The sequence below is a fragment of the Anomaloglossus baeobatrachus genome, chromosome 2 (genome assembly GCF_048569485.1).
Source record: "Anomaloglossus baeobatrachus isolate aAnoBae1 chromosome 2, aAnoBae1.hap1, whole genome shotgun sequence".
Lineage (NCBI taxonomy): Eukaryota > Metazoa > Chordata > Amphibia > Anura > Aromobatidae > Anomaloglossus > Anomaloglossus baeobatrachus.
This window is the reverse complement of record NC_134354.1, coordinates 552062216-552082029: the sequence shown is the minus strand read 5'-3', so window position 1 is coordinate 552082029 and position 19814 is coordinate 552062216.

Genomic DNA, 19814 nt, shown 5'->3' with positions numbered 1-19814 from the left:
ACGACTCCATCAATCATGGTATAAATAATGTGGAGCTTTGAGAAAATAATATAAAAGGACCGGGCAGCTTGGCAGCACGAATAGAAAAAAATGAAGATCCTCCAACGGCCTGACAAGATGGAGCACAGAAAACGTTCAGGATTTTAAGAGAAGATGGATTTTTACACTATTGTCCAATTACAAGCCTATGATATTGTTCCAATTTAGTAAGATCATTCATTTTGAAGCCATAGACGCAATAGTGTTTCGTGGAGAAGAATAAAATCATGAGATACTTAATTTAATGTTTTATGTAAGTGACATTAAATAGAAAGCTGTACAAAAATGCTCCAGGAGATGGAAACATTGTCGTTGGACTGCAAGTGAACAGATATTGTATTTATGGCTGTACAGAAAATCGAATGCATGATTCAGGTTCTGCACTATAAGGCTAAGTTCCCACAATGTGTTTTTTGATGTTGCAGAAATTATGCAGCATTTGTTCACCTATTTTTTTAAATTAGGTTCCTTTCATTTTTTCATCGCAGTTTTGTATGCATTTTTATTGCATTTTGGATGCTTCATTTTTTGTCCCTGTTTGGTGCATCGTGATTTAAATAAAGCCGCTTTCTTCTTGATTCTTCCTGGTATTAGGCTTTGACAAAACTATTCTGATATACTTTGGTACAGAATACATTCCTTTTTAGTGCATTTCTGCCTTTGCGCATCTAATGCAAGTCTATGGGGAAAATCTGCACAGAAAACTCAACATACCAGAAAGAAAAAATGATAAAGATTTGAAACACACCACAGGTCAGTTTATGCTGAGTTAGAAAGAAGCCCAGTGCGCCGGAAATTTCTTTAAATCCCACCTACTTTACCGGAACTGTAAGGCTATGTGCCCACGGGACTTTATATCTGTGGATATATCCGCAGGTACGTCCGCAGATTTCCCGCAGCTGCTCCCCGGAATCCACAGCTATTTTTAGATGTGGTAGTACAGCGAAATAGCTGCAGTAAACCTGGGGATATTCATGCGGCTTACCTGCGGAAGTCCTGACCCTATCTCCATAGAGGTGGGCCGGGAATTCCGCAGGTATTTCTGCATGAATAATTGACATGCAATTACGTGCAGCTGCAGGACATCCGCAGCATGTTCCGCAGCCGCACATTCCGCAGCATGGACACAGCACTCCCCATGTAGCATAGGATAACATGGGGAGTGTCTGTACTTGCTGAAACCTGCGGATTTATCTGGAAAATCCAGAAAATCCACAAATTTTCCTCAGATAAATCTGCAGGTTTAATCTCCCGTGGGCACATAGTCCAAGATGCTGCATTTTTGACTATGAAAATACACACCATCAAAAACTCACTAAAAGCTCATTGTTTGAACGTAGCCTAATGCGGGCGTCACACGGTACGATATATCGGGCGATATGTCGGCGTGGTCACGTCATAAGTGACGCACATCTGGCATCGTTTGATATATCAGAGCGTGTGACAGCTATGAGCGACGGTGAACAAGCAAAAATACTCACCTTATCGTTGCTCGTTGACACGTTGCTCATTTTCAAAAAGTCGTTTCTTCTTCTGTGTGCCGGTTGTTCATCGTTCCTGGGCAGCACACATCACTCCGTGTGACACCCCAGGAATGATGAACTGCAGCTAACCTGCAGCCGCCGGCAATGCGGAAGGAAGGAGGTGAGTGGGATGTTTACGTCCCGCTCATCTCCGCCCCTCCGCGTCTATTGGCCGGCGGCTGTGTGACGTTGCTGTGACACCGAACGTCCCTTCCCCTTCATGAAGAGGATATTCGCCACCCACAGCGAGGTCGTCCGGGAGGTAAGTACGTGTGATGGGGGTTACCGACTTTGTGCGACTTGGGCAACTAATTGCCCGTGACGCACAAACGACGGGGGCGGGTACGATCGCTGGTGCGATCGCACGATAGATCGTCCCGTGTGATGCCCCCATTAGGCTCGTGCAGACTTGAGTATTTGTTGAGTTTTCTACCTCATGATTTGTAAGCCAAAACCAGGAGTTAGTTAAAAATACATAAAATGAGCAGAAATTGTGCAACATCAACAACTTAGCAAAATCCCATGATGGGAAAGTAGTCTAATATATCTACAGATGATTCTGGCTGCTAATTAGGGAGGGTTCTTTACATTTAGAACAGTCAGGCTGTAGAATGCCCTATTATAACAGGAAGTAATGACAGATACTATATCACCATTTAAGGAGAGTCTGGATTGTTTGCAATTTGCTTCTGCAATTTTTCTGAACCATTAATGGTCATCAAATGTTTAAAAAAATCCCTTACATTCACCTTTGCAGCCCCTCCACTTCTCACAGCCATCTCTACGGTCCTTGTTGTACCTTTGGATCAGCATCATCTGTGTGGAAATTCTCAGGCCTCTGTCATTGGTCACGGTTTCCGGGTTTGCTTGGCCTGTGGTGCATGTGAGACATCATGACAGATATATGGCAGTGAGGAGAAAAGGGACTGCCATGGTGAGCGCAGAGGTAAGTATAAGGATTTTTTTACATATCATGTATCTCATACTCTGGGTTCTAGAGAGACCCCAGAGCATAATAAGGTACAGTAATTTTACACAGAATAACTTTTCCAACTTAGTATGGGTCGTAAAGTTAACAGGTTGTCTTTAATTATGAACCCATTGGGAGAGAAACTGATGCCCTAAAACCCCACTCCAGAGTTTTTTTTCACCACTGGAATGGTACTTTAAATCTAAGTTCCCTGCCATCTGTGTTATACTCACCTGAAACCATATTCTTTTGTTCTGGTTGGTCTATGGCGATTGGGACCTGCCGGTAGCTCCAGTGTTTTCAATACATTGTTACTTGTGTCGAGACTTTCTGAAACCTGTAATGTTTTAAATTTTTGAGATATAAAGCTCTGTGAAGAATTGTTTTCTGTGCCCCATTTTGGGGCACATATGATGTTTTGATTGCTTGTTATTACTTTTTTTTCTGTTGATGCGGTGGCCCACAGACAGCAATTCCATCATTTTGATATTTTCTCGTTACGCTATTTACCAATCAGGTTGATTTATTTTATAATTTGCTAGATCGGACTGTTATGAATGCAACAATACCAAATATGTGCATTAAAAAATATATATTTCTTAATTTTTAATGTGCCAAAAAAATCATGATTTTACATTTTATATTTTTTTCATATTTTGAAAGTATTTTTTTCTAATTATCACTGTATTTGAATGTTCCTTTGGGGGAATTGAACTTGCAATCATCTGATCGCATGTGCTATACACAACAGTGTTACATCACTGCTATGTATTGCAAAAATCGAGTCTCCTATGAATGCAAGCCTTGATCTGGTTTTCATGGGAGTACTTTGATGAGTGACTCACGGGTCTTTAGGAGGCCCTAACTGTCATGATAACCTATTGGTATCCCTCAATCGCATCACAGGTGCACCAATGTCACAGATTGACAGTGGGATTTTATATGTTACGAGGGGCTGCTGATAAGTCTTTAGCTTTATGATCATTTTTTGTTTCTATAGTAATGAATGTTACATCACATGAAAGCCTTATGCGTCTAATACATGTTTTCAAAATTTTGTGTTTGTTGGTTACGGCAACAGTGTTCTACGCACATGGAAAAACAAAATGGCGGAATCTAATGCGATATTCACAGCAACTGAGAGCAGAGGGGTGATAAAATTCTTGTTTCTGCAAGGAAAGTCCATGAAGGATATTCATGCTGATATGTTGCAGACATTGGGGGATCAATGTCCTTCATATTTCACAGTTAAGAACTGGGTTGCCAAATTTAAAATGGGCCACTTCAGTACCAATGATGAGGAACGTCCTAGACGACCGAGATTGGTTGCTGTTCCATAGATCATCGATGCTGTGCACAACCTCATACTAGAGAATCAACAAATTTCAGCTAAAGCAATAGCAGACATCATGGGGATTTCCTGTGAACATGTTTGTGTCATTATCCATGAACATTTGGACATGAGGAAGCTATCTGCAAAGTGGGTCCCCAAATGTTTGACAGCAGATCAGAGAAGCATGAGAATAAAAACGTCTTGGTCCATTTGTCAGCGTTTCTGGACTCATAAGAACTTCCTGGATCGATTGGTCACCATGGATGAGTCCTGGATTTATTTGTATGACCCTGAAAACAAAGAGCAGTCAAAAGAGTGAAAGCACAGTGCTTTACCTTGTCCAAAGAAGTTCAGGGTGCAAAAATCAGTCACTAAGGGGATGGCATCTGTGTTCTGGGATAAGGAGGGTGTGCTGCTAGTGATCTAACTTCAAAACGGTTCCATCATCAATGCAAGGTATTACATTAAACTTTTGGACCAATTGAAAGCAGCTCTGAAGGCCAAAAAGTGCGGCAAGCTGTCTAAAGGAATCTTGTTCGTGCAAGACAACGCCTCTGCTCACACTGCACAAGCGACCATGGCAAAACTGGCAGGCTTCCAGCTGGTTGACCACTCACCTCATTCACCAGATCTAGCTTCCTTCGACTATCATCTGTTTCCAAACCTGAAGAAACATCTCAAGGCTACCAAATTTCACACCATTTCTGATGCCATGGCTGCTATGGATGCCTGGTATGAGACACAACCGAAATCCTTCTTTTTGCTAGGCTTACAGAACTTGGAATGCAGATGTAAGAAGTGTGTTGACATCAGTGGAGAGTATGTGGAATAAATGTAAAGTTTCATCATCTTATCTCGTTTCTTCCTGGGTAAAGCCAAAGACTTATCAGCAGCCCCTCGTAACTGCCATGGGTGCAGCTCTGCGCCACTGGCGGCTGGTAAAGGCAGGTAATGGCTGAATAATTCATCTGCCAGCAAAGATGCAGGCTCAAAGTGTGAGCCTGCATCAAATTCAGAAATACGAGTGATGACACACATAGTACGTCATAAGTTATTAAGGGGTTAATGTTAGTGATTGCAAGCTGAGTAATATGGGAGCATCATATAAACAATAGAAAATCAATGAATAAAATATAAGATTCACAGTGACTAAGCAACACAGGTAACTGATCAGCTCATAATAAAACCAAACCATCACCGTAATCACACATCAAAATAGTGCTCTGAAAATTTCCAGTTGTTTGGTAACTGTTCTTATCACCCCTGAGAATTATCTTGAACCTATTTTTGTTTGGTAACTCTGCTGTTCCCAGCCCTGAGAATTATCTTGTACCTATTTTTGTATTACCGTATATCCGACTGGAAATGCATAAAGGAAAATCAGGGAAGATATTACTAGAAATAGCATCTTTCTCATGGGTGTGACACACCCTTCATAACATTAAATTCTATGGTTTCTCCAAAACACTGCTGGGGCTCGGACTTTATTGTATTTTACAGAACAACCTGTCCACAAATTCAAGTATGCAGTGTAAAATATATCATTTGTTTAGAATATTACAATATCTACACCTAAATTTTAATTAATGGAATGTACAGTGTCAGAAATTGTGACCTAATAAGCTGTCCAGTAAGCTAAGTTCACAGAAGAATATAAAAATGTTTCTGTGTAAATCTCTGAAATACGTGATTCAGACAGAAACCCAACAGAACATTTACTATAAAGAGGCACATGGAGTCACTTTGGACTCTCTTTGACCTATGATCCTGCTATGCCCGTATTTTTATTAGTGCATTAAAGTGCATTCAACCACCTCTTTTGTGCACACATTAAAAGCCAGACACCACCGAACAGAAGTCACACAGAGTCTACAGTATCTCTTCTGCCTCATTAGTAAATTGATCCATCAAAGGTTTCATCTGAATCACGTATTTTGTATATTTAGATGGAAACCTAGATGTAAGTGCTCAGTGTAGAACAAGGAATAAATGTGAACTGAGCCAAAATGTTTTGCACACCAAAATACCACCAATAAAAACCTCTACTCAACCCACAAAAAACAACATGTCCCCACTCTAGTTTGTCATCTGAAATATAGGGGGATTTCCACATTACTAGTAGTGCAAAGTCTCTGGAAATGTGATATAGCTCCTCACCCCCGAAAGAAATCCTATGAAATCTGCGCTCCTAAATCCAAAGGCCCCCATTCCTTCTGAGTTCCATTGAGTTTTTAAATGTTTGGCATTTCTTTAGCGAGGAGAACCTGCTGAAGTTACAAGGTGCAGGTCTCCAAAGGCTCAAGCTGGGTGTAATGCATAGGTACTACAATATACCGGGCACTACAATGGCTGATTTCAATTTTACCTCTGCGACATCCATTGCTGCTTGTTTCTATGAAGCACCCATGTAATCAAAATGATCACTAAAGCCGTAAATTAATTCCCAAAGGTTTGTAATTCCAAATTGGGGAGGTTTCTGCTCCTCTGGCACTTAAGGGCTCTGTATATGGAGTCTGAAAACTAGAAAACTAGGACATTTTAGGAAATTCGCCATTCCAAAACTCAAATAGCGCTCTTTCCCTTCCAAATCTCACCTTGTGGCCAAACAGTACAGTGCAGTCACATATAGAGTATTGTCATGTTCACGAGAAATTGTGTGATAATTATGCCAATAGTTTTATCTACTTCTCTATGTAAAGATGTAAAAAATCTGGAGCTAAACAACAGTTTAGTGGTAGAAATATATATATTTTTTCATCACAGCCCAATGGTATAACATTTTGTGAAGCATACAGTCAGGGCCAGAAATATTTGGACAGTGACACAAGTTTTGTTATTTTAGCTGTTTACAAAAACATGTTCAGAAATACAATTATATATATAATATGGGCTGAAAGTGCACACTCCCAGCTGCAATATGAGAGTTTTCACATCCAAATCGGAGAAAGGGTTTAGGAATCATAGCTCTGTAATGCATAGCCTTCTCTTTTTAAAGGGACCAAAAGTAATTGGACAAGGGACTCTAAGGGCTGCAATTAACTCTGAAGGCGTTTCCCTCGTTAACCTGTAATCAATGAAGTAGTTAAAAGGTCTGGGGTTGATTACAGGTGTGTGCCTGAGGCTGAAAAAAAAGAAAAAATCCATCAGAGAGATAGCAGACATGTTTGGAGTAGCAAAATCAACAGTCGGGTACATTCTGAGAAAAAAGGAATTGACTGGTGAGCTTGGGAACTCAAAAAGGCCTGGGCGTCCACGGATGACAACAGTGGTGGATGATCGCCGCATACTTTCTTTGGGGAAGAAGAACCCGTTCACAACATCAACTGAAGTCCAGAACACTCTCAGTGAAGTAGGTGTATCTGTCTCTAAGTCAACAGTAAAGAGAAGACTCCATGAACGTAAATACAAAGGGTTCACATCTAGATGCAAACCATTCATCAATTCCAAAAATAGACAGGCCAGAGTTAAATTTGCTGAAAAACACCTCATGAAGCCAGCTCAGTTCTGGAAAAGTATTCTATGGACAGATGAGACAAAGATCAACCTGTACCAGAATGATGGGAAGAAAAAAGTTTGGAGAAGAAAGGGAACGGCACATGATCCAAGACACACCACATCCTCTGTAAAACATGGTGCAGGCAACGTGATGGCATGGGCATGCATGGCTTTCAATGGCACTGGGTCACTTGTGTTTATTGATGACGTAACAGCAGACAAGAGTAGCCGGATGAATTCTGAAGTGTACCGGGATATACTTTCAGCCCAGATTCAGCCAAATGCTGCAAAGTTGATCGGACGGCGCTTCATAGTACAGATGGACAATGACCCCAAGCATACAGCCAAAGCTACCCAGGAGTTCATGAGTGCAAAAAAGTGGAACATTCTGCAATGGCCAAGTGAATCACCAGATCTTAATCAAATTGAGCATGCATTTCACTTGCTCAAATCCAGACTTAAGATGGAAAGACCCACAAACAAGCAAGACCTGAAGGCTGCGGCTGTAAAGGCCTGGCAAAGCATTAAGAAGGAGGAAACCCAGCGTTTGGTGATGTCCATGGGTTCCAGACTTAAGGCAGTGATTGCCTCCAAAGGATTCGCAACAAAATATTGAAAATAAAAATATTTTGTTTGGGTTTGGTTTATTTGTCCAATTACTTTTGACCTCCTAAAATGTGGAGTGTTTGTAAAGAAATGTGTACAATTCCTACAATTTCTATCAGATATTTTTGTTCAAACCTTCAAATTAAACGTTACAATCTGCACTTGAATTCTGTTGTAGAGGTTTCATTTCAAATCAAATGTGGTGGCATGCAGAGCCCAACTCGCGAAAATTGTGTCACTGTCCAAATATTTCTGGACCTAACTGTATGTGGTGTCAATATGGTCACTACATCACTAAATGATTTCATTAAGAGGTGTAGTTTGTAAAATGAGGTCAGTTATGGGAGGTTCCATAACAATCCATTCAAAAGAATAACAGTCAAAAATACACTCCAATATGATGCTCCTTTCCTTCTGAACTTTGCACTGTGACTAAAAAGTAGTTTCCGACCATGGGTTACTGACAAACTCAGGAAAAATTGTGTTACAAATGTTGTGGTCCATTTTCTCCTGTTACCCTCTTGAAAATTAAATTTGGGCCTTCAGCATAATTTTTGTTGAAAAAACATAATATTTCATAAAATTCTGTGAAGCACCAATGACTTCAAGATTCTCACCACACCTATAGATAAATTATGTAAGGGTTGTATTTTCCAAAATGGTGTAACTTTTGGTGGGTTTCTGCCATTTTCAAACCTCGACAAATGTGACAAAGCATCTGCACTCTATTCCAGACAAATTTTCACTCTAAAAATCCAAGCCCTTCAGTAATCCCAAAGAGTTTTTGACCCCATATGGAATATCCCTGTACTCAGGAAAAATTGTACAACAAATGATGTGGTGAATTTTCTTGTTACCCTTATGTAAATAAAAAATTGGAGGCTAAAACAACATTTTTGCAGAAAAAAAACAATTTTTGTTTTTCATGGTTCAATGTTTTAAAATTCTGTGAAGCATCTGCGGGTTCAAGATGTTGACCACACCTCTAGATATATTTTTCAAGTGGTGTAGTTTTCAAAATTGGTTCACTTGTTGGGATCTTCTACTGTTTAGGCACCTCAGAGGCTCTGCAAAAACGACATGGTGTCCACTATCTATTAAAGCCACTTTTGCACTCTGAAAGCCAAATAGTGCTCCTTCCCTTCTGAGCCCTGCCATGTACCCAAACATTAGTTTTCCATCCCATATCGGGTATCAGTGTACTCAGAAGAATTCGACCAACATATTGCATGGCCCATTTTCTCCTTCTGCCCTTGTGAAAATACAATATTTGGGGCTAAAGCAATATTTTTGTAGGAACGTTATAAAATTCTGTGTAGCACCTGTGGGTTAAAATTGTTCACCACACCTTTAGATAAATTTCTTAATAAGTGTCGTTTCCAAAATGGGGTCATTTTTGGGAGGTTTGCAATGTTTAGGCACATCAGAGCCTCTGCAAACGCAACATGACATCTGCTATGTATTCCAGGCAATTTGCACTCAAAAAGTCAAATGGTTCTTCTTCCCTTCTGAGCCCCGCCATGTGTCAAAACAGTAACTTTCGACCAAATATGGCGCAAACTCAGGAGAAATTGCACCACAAATATGGTCTTGTTTTTCCTGTTACGCTTGTAGTAATGCTAACTCGAACAGTAAAGTCAATGCTCCAGTTCGGAGATCGGATGTTTTACCTATGATAACCCCTCAACTGAGCATCACTGTGCTTAGTTTGCTTGCTCCTCAGCCCAGTGCGAGCCTTTTGCAGTGTTTTAATGGCTCGCACTGGGGGTAAAAACATTGTTATTGGATGTAGTGTACAAAAATAAAAAATCCCTGACTGTCCTCCCCTGGAAGTGCTCTGTTTATGGCTGGCTGCATGTGGGCTGAACTGCCCAATCAGTGACTTCCAATGGGTTTCAGGTCAAGTCCAGGTACTGGAGTGAACTCTATCTAAGGTGTGGCTGAACCCGCAGAACGCAAACTTCAACTGGTCCACTTATCTCTACTATCTGGTTAAAGGACATATAAAGTCAAAGTTTGAAAATTGTGACATTTTCAAATCTTTTGCCAAATTTTCAACATTTTCATAAATAAATGCAAATAATATCAAGCAAAATGTATAACTATCATGAATTCCAACATGTCTTGAAAAAGCAATCTCAGCATCACTGAGATATGTTGAAGACATACTGATAGTGACTGTAGATTGTGAGCCCCAATGGGGACAGTGTTCCCAATGTATATAAAGCACTAGGAATTAATGGCGCTATATAAGTGAATAAATATTATTATTATTATTATTATTATTAGTGTTCCAGAGTTATTACCTCATAAACTGACGCTGGTCAGATTTGAAAAATGAGGCTTGTTTATTAATGTATAAAATGGCTTAGTCCTCATTAAGGAATTAAATTACTCATCTGGTGTCACCTATTTATGGTGCCATTGCCCATGGAAGTTAAAAAATGAAAGTAAGGAATAGGTTTAAGGCCGCCTCTTGTGGCAGAGTTCATTGAGACACCCTGGTACCGTCAGCCTGGGTGTGACAGTTACCCCTAGAACATTCCATATCTACACCCCTGAAGTGCATATATGTGGCGCCCTGGACAAGCCAGGACATCACAGGTACTACAACAACACACCCCACACCCCGGCTAGGCACATCTAGGTCAAACAAAAATCCTTGTTGCCTCCCTCCAAGGGCTGATGTCCACACCAGGGGGTGGAGCCAGATGGTTGGCCCCACCCACCGAGGAGTTCACAGTCCTGGAGGCGGGAAAAGGAGGTCAGATCAGTTTTGAGTTTGAGGAGTGAAGTGGTAGCGGAGTGGACTGACCGTGTCCGGGTGCGTGGCCCGGGCACATACAGCAAGGTTGGCAGACGGTGGTCACCGTCTGCAGGAGGGGCTGATTGACATGAACCGTAAGGACCAGGGACAGGCGGTGGCCCGCCGGTACCGGATCGGGGAACGAAGAGAAGCCAGCACCATTCGGCAGGGCCTACGGACCCCGACCAGGCTTGGAGTCACCGTAAAACCGGTCAAATCCGTTAGCAAAGGGAACCTCCAGGGTTTCCCAGCAGTCAAGACACGATTGAAGGCAACCGCTCAAACCGTGAAGGAAAATACAGTCACCGCTAAGGCTACAGTTCCCAGGGCCAGAGCCTGTGGGCAAAAGGGGGCTCCCTCAGCCTCCACCCAAGCTGGGGAGCGGGTTACCGGTGGGAAGCCACCAGAACCGAGAACATAACACAGGTGCAGGGAAAGGCAGTCACCGCCAACCTACCGGGAGAAGAACCACCGCAGCCGTCTGTGGGACCCGTCCATCCAGCCGTTTGTTTTACCGGAGACTTTGCATTCATCATTGGCTGAGTGAGTACCACTGTGCTGTGCGGCACCGTGCTGCCCCCGCGACCCTGCACCTCACCAGGCCCCGTAACCCGCCTGCCATTCCTCCCTCACCGGGCCCCGGGACAACCAACCCCCCCTACCCACGGAGGGCAAAAACAACATCCAAGCTGCTCCCTGTCATCGCTCCCGAGATCCCCGTCCAGAGCAGCGGTGGTGTCACAACTCACCACAGCCGTGGGTGGCGTCACGGACAATAAATCCCCAAAACCATTCCCCTTTTCACTCACGGGCGAGGAGCGCCGCTCGAGTCCCCGGGATCCGGCCCACCGCTCGAGACACCGACCGAGCAGCAAGCAAAGCAGCAGCAGCGCCGGACCCGAGCGTAGTGAGCGCAGCGTCCCCTCCCCGCCCGCGACAACTTGGCGCTGTGAACAGGATCTTACCGCTCTGCCGTCTGGTAGAGGTGTGCCTTGTGACCGCCGGAGGTGTCCGGCCGAAAATTTTGAGAAGCCGCCATTTTGGGCGTGAAAAGTCTCCGCTCGAGCATCTCCTCGAGCAGTGGAGGCGCGAAAGCTGAAACCCCGCCCCTGCAGAGGAGGAGCCGGAAAAAGACTAAGGGGGACGGATGGCGTCTGGCCGCATGTAGCTCGCGGCTATAAAAGCAGGGATGCCAGCACTCTGCGGCCATACTGGGTTCCTGGAAAGCACCATGGCCGAGATGAACAGTCCAACCAACAACCCCGTAGTCCTCGCACCAGGCACCACGGCGTGGGTGAAGGACCAGACCGCCCCGCTGAGTAACCGTCTGCAGGCCGCATGCAGCTCCTCCTGAAGGAGTGGGAGGCCAACATGGCGGACGTGGTGGCTGCTATGCGGAGACGCGAGGTGGAGGAAGATTTGGAGGAGCGGGTAAGGGACCCACGCCCCTGTATTCCCGAGGGATTGGCCACTGCGGCTGGGGGGCCCGGCCTGCACCCGCTCACCCTGCCGCCTCCCCCGCTACCCGTGTTAGTCGCTACCACCCCGCCACTAGGCCCGCTACCCGTCCAACCGGTAGCGATACCCTGCCAATCCGCCCCGGCGGACCGACCGGCTGCAGACGCTCTGGGCCGCCCTGAACCGCTCCTCTGGGAGCCGCCAAGGCCACGGCCCCTTAACGAAGATGTATCAGAGGCCCCGGCAGGGATCGCACCAGGTTCCATGCTCGAGCCCGGGACCGTGGCGTGGATGAAGGCCAGAGTAATTGAACTCAACCAATACCAACAGAATCAGATATACCTCATGATGGAGCAGTGGACCAATGAGGTGGAAACGCTGGTTGCGATTGCCCCGATGTATGAGATGGGAGCCGACGTGACGGAGCCGATGGGTGACCCACGCCCCCATGTCCCACAAGGACCGGCCACTGCAGCTGGGGGGCCCGGCCCAGTCTCGGCCCTCGTATCGTCCCTGCCATTACCCATGGGGCGCCTCAGTGTTGACCGACCTGACCTGCTGCCCCGTGCTACCACAGGAGAACCTGACGTGCTGAGTGCCGGAAACCCGGAGACTGCGGCAGCTGGCGGCAACCCACCTGGCACAGGGACAGTTGATAATGACTCCGGCCCCGGCGCCGAGCCCACCTCTGAGTTCGAGAAGGCGAGTGAGCGTCTCCTCTACGAAGGAGGGCCAGTGGTTTTCTATAGCCCGCGCACCGGTGGAAATGGATACCGGGCCGGTCGTACCAACATTAATGCCGATGCACTCTCCCGGATGCCCCACCTGTCAGAAGAGGGGCCAGAGGATGATAACCTCGAAGAGATCGAGTTGCCTGCGTTTCACCGGCCGCTAACTGAGAAGGTGCATGTCCATCAACAACGGGTGAACCTAGACCCGCTGCCCAGTCAGGAGTGGCAAGAAGCTCAAGACCAGGCACCTGCTGTCCGCCTGGTCAAGACCCTGATGGAACAGGGTTCTGCTGGGATAGACCCTGCCGCCCCTGCCGAAGCCCAACATCTGTGGCGAGAACGGACCCGGCTGTACCTGCACCAGGGGGAGTTGTATCGTGAGCTGATTAACCCGAAGACCCACGAGAAGGTTCGCCAGCTAGTGATTCCCCAGGCTAACGTGCCCACCGTCTTGCAAGCATACCATGATGGTGCTGGGCACTTCAGGTGGAAGAAGCTGGAAATGTTGTTGAGAGAGCGGTTCTATTGGAGTGGAATGCGGGAATCTGTGGAGGCTTGTTGCCGAGAATGCTGCCCCTGTGCATTGAGAAGGAAGGATGAGGCCAGCTAGAAGGCACCCCTACACCCGATCATTACGCATCAACCGCTGGAGCTGGTTGCCCTCGACCATGTGAAGCTCACCCCCAGCCGAAGTGGGTACACCTACGCTTTGACCGTTGTAGACCACTACTCAAGGTTCATTGTGGTTGTCCCAGTTAAGGACCTAACCGGCCGTACCGCCGCTAGAGCGTTCCAGGCTTATTTCTGTCGACCGCATGGGTACCCCGAGAGGGTGCTTACCGACCAGGGTCCGGCCTTTGAAGCAGAGGTATTCCAAGAATTCTGCCAGTTGTACGGCAGCAAGAAAATCCGGACCACGCCTTACCATGCCCAAACCAATGGAATGTGGGAAAAGATGAACCACTTGGTCCTGCGCCTCCTCAAGACATTACTGCTGGAAGAGCGAAACCTGTGGCTGGAGAAGCTACCTGACCTGGTCGATATGTATAACAACATCCCTTCCAGCTCTACGAAATGCATACCTCATGAGGGCTCACCCCGGCAGGCTACCAGTGGACTTAGAAATGGGGTTGGAAGCTCCAGAAGCACTCCCTTCGACAGCTGGATGGGACACTCGGCGGAGAGCACAGTACCGACAGGTCGAGGAATATGTTGAAAAGAACTTATGCTGGAGCCGGGGACAGCAGGAGCAGTGCTTCAACAAGAAGGCAACTGCCGCTCCCTTCCAGCCTGGGGATGTAGTGCTGAAGCGAAAAAGAAGGACCCACAAACTGGATGATGAATCGGAAAAGTCCCCGTATGTAGTACAGCCCACTGGATGGAAGAATGGGAAGGCCTACCAGATCAGCCGTGACCAGGGGAGGACTTTGGCCACAGTTTCCCGGGACCATCTAAAGAGATGCCCACCACCATTGAGGGTAGCAGCTGAAGCTCCAGTTCCCAGACCGGCGGAGAAAGAAAAAGAGGTAATCCATACCATGATGGGTGATTTCCCGGCAGACTGGCCTACGCAGAACGGCGTGGTGATTCTTCCAGTGATACTGTTCCCACAACCCGTGGATGAGGAAGTGATGGAAGTGATCGACCATGAGCCAGTGCCCAGGGATATACCTGTACCCAGCTCCCCTACGCCTCCGCCTGCCCCACACGATAGCAGGGAGGAGGAACTAGTTGTTCCCTCTGCCCCACTGCCTGCCACCACTGACACTGGGCCCCGAATGTCCACCCGTCCCAACCTAGGTAGACCCCCACTTAGGTACAGGGAAACTACTCTTTAAAAGGGGCTTTGTGCGTTCGGTGTATAGATAAAAGTTTGAATGATAAAATTGAATCAACCGAAGAAGTTATCTGATTGGAACCGTGATTGAACCGGCCGTTGCCGGCAACTAGTCCCCGTGGGGACTTTATGCAACCGTTGCATAAGGAACTTCTTACGGACAAGCCCGAGAACTTGCAGGGCAACCACGAACTTGTGGAATGTAAATATTTGGCTTAATCCGTTACCGCCTCTGGAGAGGCGGATTTTGAGGATGGGCCTGGAGGAAAGGGATGGCCCAGGCCCACCACTACCGTAACCTGTGGCAATTCTCCGGGGGTTCAGGGGTCCCCTTGGACGTGGGTCCCCTGAAAGAGACAGTACCCGCTCGGGCAGCTTGGTTCTGGACTGAGGTCAAGGGGTGCTGCCCACTTCTTAGGGGCAGCATCAGGGCCAGGTTGTTTGGGTGGGAGAAGAGCGGAAGCCGTACCGTTGTAAAATGTTTGTGATTTTTTTTACATGTTTTTACCGTTTTCTATCTTTTGCAGTTAACAAAAATAAAACTGGTGATGGACGGGCAACCCGCGGACGGTCTGCATTTTACTGATACAATACTCCAATAAGAAGATATAAACCTAAGTGCACAGCATTAAATGATAACATAAATATTAAAGTATATACTCAAGAGGCAGCCTATACTAACTGCTTGGTGGGAGTCTGAAACCTCGCACCCCACCTATCATCTGTCATCAGTACCACCCAGATGCAAGTGTATGGAGCCAGATAAATGTGGCTCTGTATGCAGTGTAGTGGCCAACCTTGAGTACTGCAACTCAGCTTCAATTGAAGTGAACAGAAGCTGAACTGCAGTACTCAAGAATGGCCATTACAAACTGTTCGGAGCCATGCTGTTCTGGCTCCGTCCACTCTTTACATCTAACAGATTAATGGTAGATTATCAGTATCACAGGCCTTTGGCAACCCTTTCAAATAAGAATACTTTTGTAAAATAATAGAAATAGAAAATAGAAAATGACAAAATATTTTTTGTGGCTGAATATTGAATCCAGCAGGAAACCCTCCATATGGCTTTGTATGATAGAAGCCACAATCAGTTTTTGCTCATACTGGCATATAAAAAAACAGTCCCATTTTTCATCTAGAAAATTTTGACGAGTGTCATGCATATGTGATTCCATATGTCATGCGAGTGATACTATTTTCTTGCCTAGCATCTGTATTTCATCAGCATGCCATCCGTATACAATTATTATTATTATTATTATTATTTATTATTATAGCGCCATTTATTCCATGGCGCTTTACAAGTGAAAGAGGGTATACGTACAACAATCATTAACAGTACAAGACAGACTGGTATAGGAGGAGAGAGGACCCTGCCCGCGAGGGCTCACAGTCTACAGGGAATGGGTGATGGTACAATAGGTGAGGACAGAGCTGGTTGTGCAGTGGTCTACTGGACTGAGGGCTATTGTAGGTTGTAGGCTTGTTGGAAGAGGTGGGTCTTGAGGTTCCTCTTGAAGCTTTCCACGGTAGTGGAGAGTCTGATGTGCTGAGGTAGAGCGTTCCAGAGTATGGGGGATGCGCGGGAGAAATCTTGTACACGATTGTGGGAAGAGGAGATAAGAGAGGAGCAGAGAAGGAGATCTTGTGAGGATCTAAGGTTGCGTGCAGGTAGGTACCGGGAGACTAGGTCACAGATGTAGGGAGGAGACAGGTTGTGCATGGCTTTGTATGTCATGGTTAATGTTTTGAACTGGAGTCGTTGGGCGATGGGAAGCCAGTGAAGGGATTGGCAGAGTGGCAAGGCTGGGGAGTAGCGAGGGGAGAGGTGGATTAAGCGGGCTGCAGAGTTTAGGATAGATTGGAGGGGTGCAAGAGTGTTGGAAGGTAGGCCAGAGAGCAGGAGGTTGCAGTAGTCGAGGCGGGAGATGATGAGGGCATGCACTAATGTTTTTGCAGATTCTTGGCTAAGGAAAGCACGGATCCGGGAGATATTTTTGAGTTGTAATCGGCATGAGTTGAAGAGGGCTTGGATGTGTGGCTTGAAGGATAGAGCAGAGTCGAGGGTCACTCCAAGGCAACGAGCTTGTGAGACTGGGGTGAGTGAGCAACCATCGAGTTTGATGGAAAGGCTTGTTGGAGGAGATGAGTGAGGAGGAGGAAAGACAATAAACTCTGTTTTGTCCATGTTAAGTTTTAGGAATCGTGCAGAGAAGAAGGATGAAATAGCAGAGAGACATTGTGGTATTTTGGTTAGTAGAGAGGTAATGTCAGGTCCAGAGAGGTAGATCTGTGTGTCATCGGCATAGAGATGATACTGGAAGCCGTGGGACTCTATGAGCTGTCCCAGGCCGAAGGTGTAGATGGAGAACAGCAGGGGTCCAAGAACTGAGCCTTGAGGGACACCGACAGATAGGGGGCGAGATGAGGAAGTGGTGTGAGAATGGGAGACGCTGAAAGTTCGGTCGGTTAGGTATGAGGAGATCCAAGATAGGGCCAAGTCTGTGATGCCCAGAGATGAGAGAATCTGTAGTAGGAGGGAATGGTCTACTGTGTCGAAGGCAGAGGACAGGTCCAGGAGGAGGAGGATAGAGTAGTGTCGCTTGGCTTTGGCGGTTAGTAGATCATTGGTGACTTTGGTTAGGGAAGTTTCGGTAGAATGATGTGGTCGGAAGCCAGATTGAAGCCGGTCAAAGAGGGAGCAGGAGGAGAGGTATGAGGACAATTCAAGATGGACATGCTGTTCCAGTAGTTTTGAGGCGTAGGGGAGAAGGGATATGGGGCGATAGTTTGACACAGAGGATGGGTCAAGGGAGGGCTTTTTGAGGATGGGTGTAATAGAGGCATGTTTAAAGCATGAAGGGAATACACCAGTTGTTAGTGATAGGTTGAAGAGATGGGTTAGGGCTGGGATGAGGACTGTGGTGATTTTGGGGATGAGGTGCGATGGGAGCGGGTCCAGTGCACAGGTGGTTAGATGTGATCTTGAGAGTAGAGTGGAGAGATTGTTTTCTGTCATGGTGGAGAAGCTGGATTTGGAGGAAGAAGGATGAGTAGCTATGATGAGGGGCTGTGGGGATTGTGGGCCAAAGCTTGCTCTGATGTTGTCAATCTTCCGCTTGAAGAAAGAGGCAAAGTCTTCAGCTGAGAGGAGAGGAGAGGGAGGTGGTGCCGGAGGACGGAGGAGAGAATTGAAAGTGTTGAATAGCTGTTTAGGGTTGTGAGAGAGAGAAGATATGAGGGATGAGAAGTAGGTTTGTTTTGCAGCAGTGAGTGTGGACTTGAAAGTGGTGAGGGATTCTTTATATGCAATGAAGTGCTCAGTGGAATGAGACCTCTTCCATCTGCGCTCAGCAATTCTGGAGGCCCGTCTTAGTTCTTTAGTCTGCCTTGTGTGCCAGGGTTGCCTGTTGATTGTGCGGGTTTTGGTGTGTGTGAGGGGGGCAGCTGATTCGAGAGCTGCAGAGATTGTAGTGTTGTATAAAGTTGCAGCGGCATCTGCATCATGTAAAAATGCAATGTCTGTGAAGGGGAGAAGGGACTGAGAAAGGGCGTGTAAATCAATGTGTTTGATATTTCTGCGAGGGTGTGAAAATTTGTGGAGGGGGGGTTGCATACTTGGAGAAGAGAGGGAAGAGAATGTGAGTAGGTTGTGGTCAGACAGGGGGAGGGGCAAGTTAGAGAGGTTAGATAGGGAACAGAGGCGAGTGAAGATGAGGTCCAGCGTGTGGCCATCTTTGTGAGTAGCTGCAGAAGACCATTGGGTGAGGCCGAAGGAGGAAGCGAGTGTTAGAAGTTTGGAGACAGATGAGTGGGAAGTGTCAATGGGGATATTGAAATCACCCATGATGATGGTGGGTATGTCGGTGGAAAGGAAGTGTAGTAGCCAGGTGGTGAAATGGTCAAAAAAGGCAGTGGCTGGCCCTGGAGGGCGGTAAATGACAGCCAGCTGAAGGTTGGAGGGGGCGTAGATGCGTACGGAGTGCACCTCAAAAGATGGGAGCGTGACAGAGGGTGGTAGTGGAATTGGTGTAAAGGAGCATTGGTCGGACAGGAGCAAACCAACTCCTCCACCGTTCTTGTTAGTGGGGCGGGGAGTGTGAGAGTGTGCGTTTTTGTTTCAGTAACTATTATTTAACAATAATTTACTGGACCGTTTACAATGTTCTATGCTACAGAATGGTAATGTATCCATAAAAAATGGACAGCACATGGCTGGTCAGTGTGAAACTCGTTTTTTTCTCGCACTTCCATTCGTGAGTCTTGACCTTTTTAATTGAGCATATGCAGCAGGGTGCTCTGCCTCATCAATTAACATTGGTGCAAATGCAATCCGAGTTTTTCTCGCATTGCACTTGTCCATTTTATACACTAGTGTGAGTGAGCCCTAGATCAGGCACATTGTAAATTACATTACTCGCTGTATTAATCAATAAATAATTTGTAATATCGAGCACTCAATTCACTAGCGGAATAATACAAGAAGTGAAAAAGGAAAAGGAAGACAAGACAGGAAGAAATTATAAGCACTAGAACAAATATAGCACCACAGGAAACCCAAAGATAATGGTCAAGAGGATATAAATACAGCTGTGGCTATCTTGTCTATTTTTTGGGAGGGATATGGGGGTTGATATAGTTAAATGAACAGTTAAAATGAGCAGATAATAAAGCTGAGTTTAGTTAACATCAAAAAAGGGGTAATATATGCTTAGCCATTGCAAAAGGGAATATTCACACTAGGGACAGACATGCCCCACACGTGTCTCTGGGTGACTGTGGCCCAATCACCCTGTAGGTTTCTCAGATATTGCTGTGATGACTCATTCCTTCTCTCTTCTCAGATTATGGTTTCATTCATGGTTGATTTTTTTTTCTTCTTTAAATGTAATATGTCTCAGAAGTCACGTTCACAACCTCTCGCACGGCAGATAGAAGCTTAACTAATGAGCCACAATGTCCACTGCTCAATATCGGAGGGGTTTTGTTTTCAAAAGCGCTTAAACCTAGAAC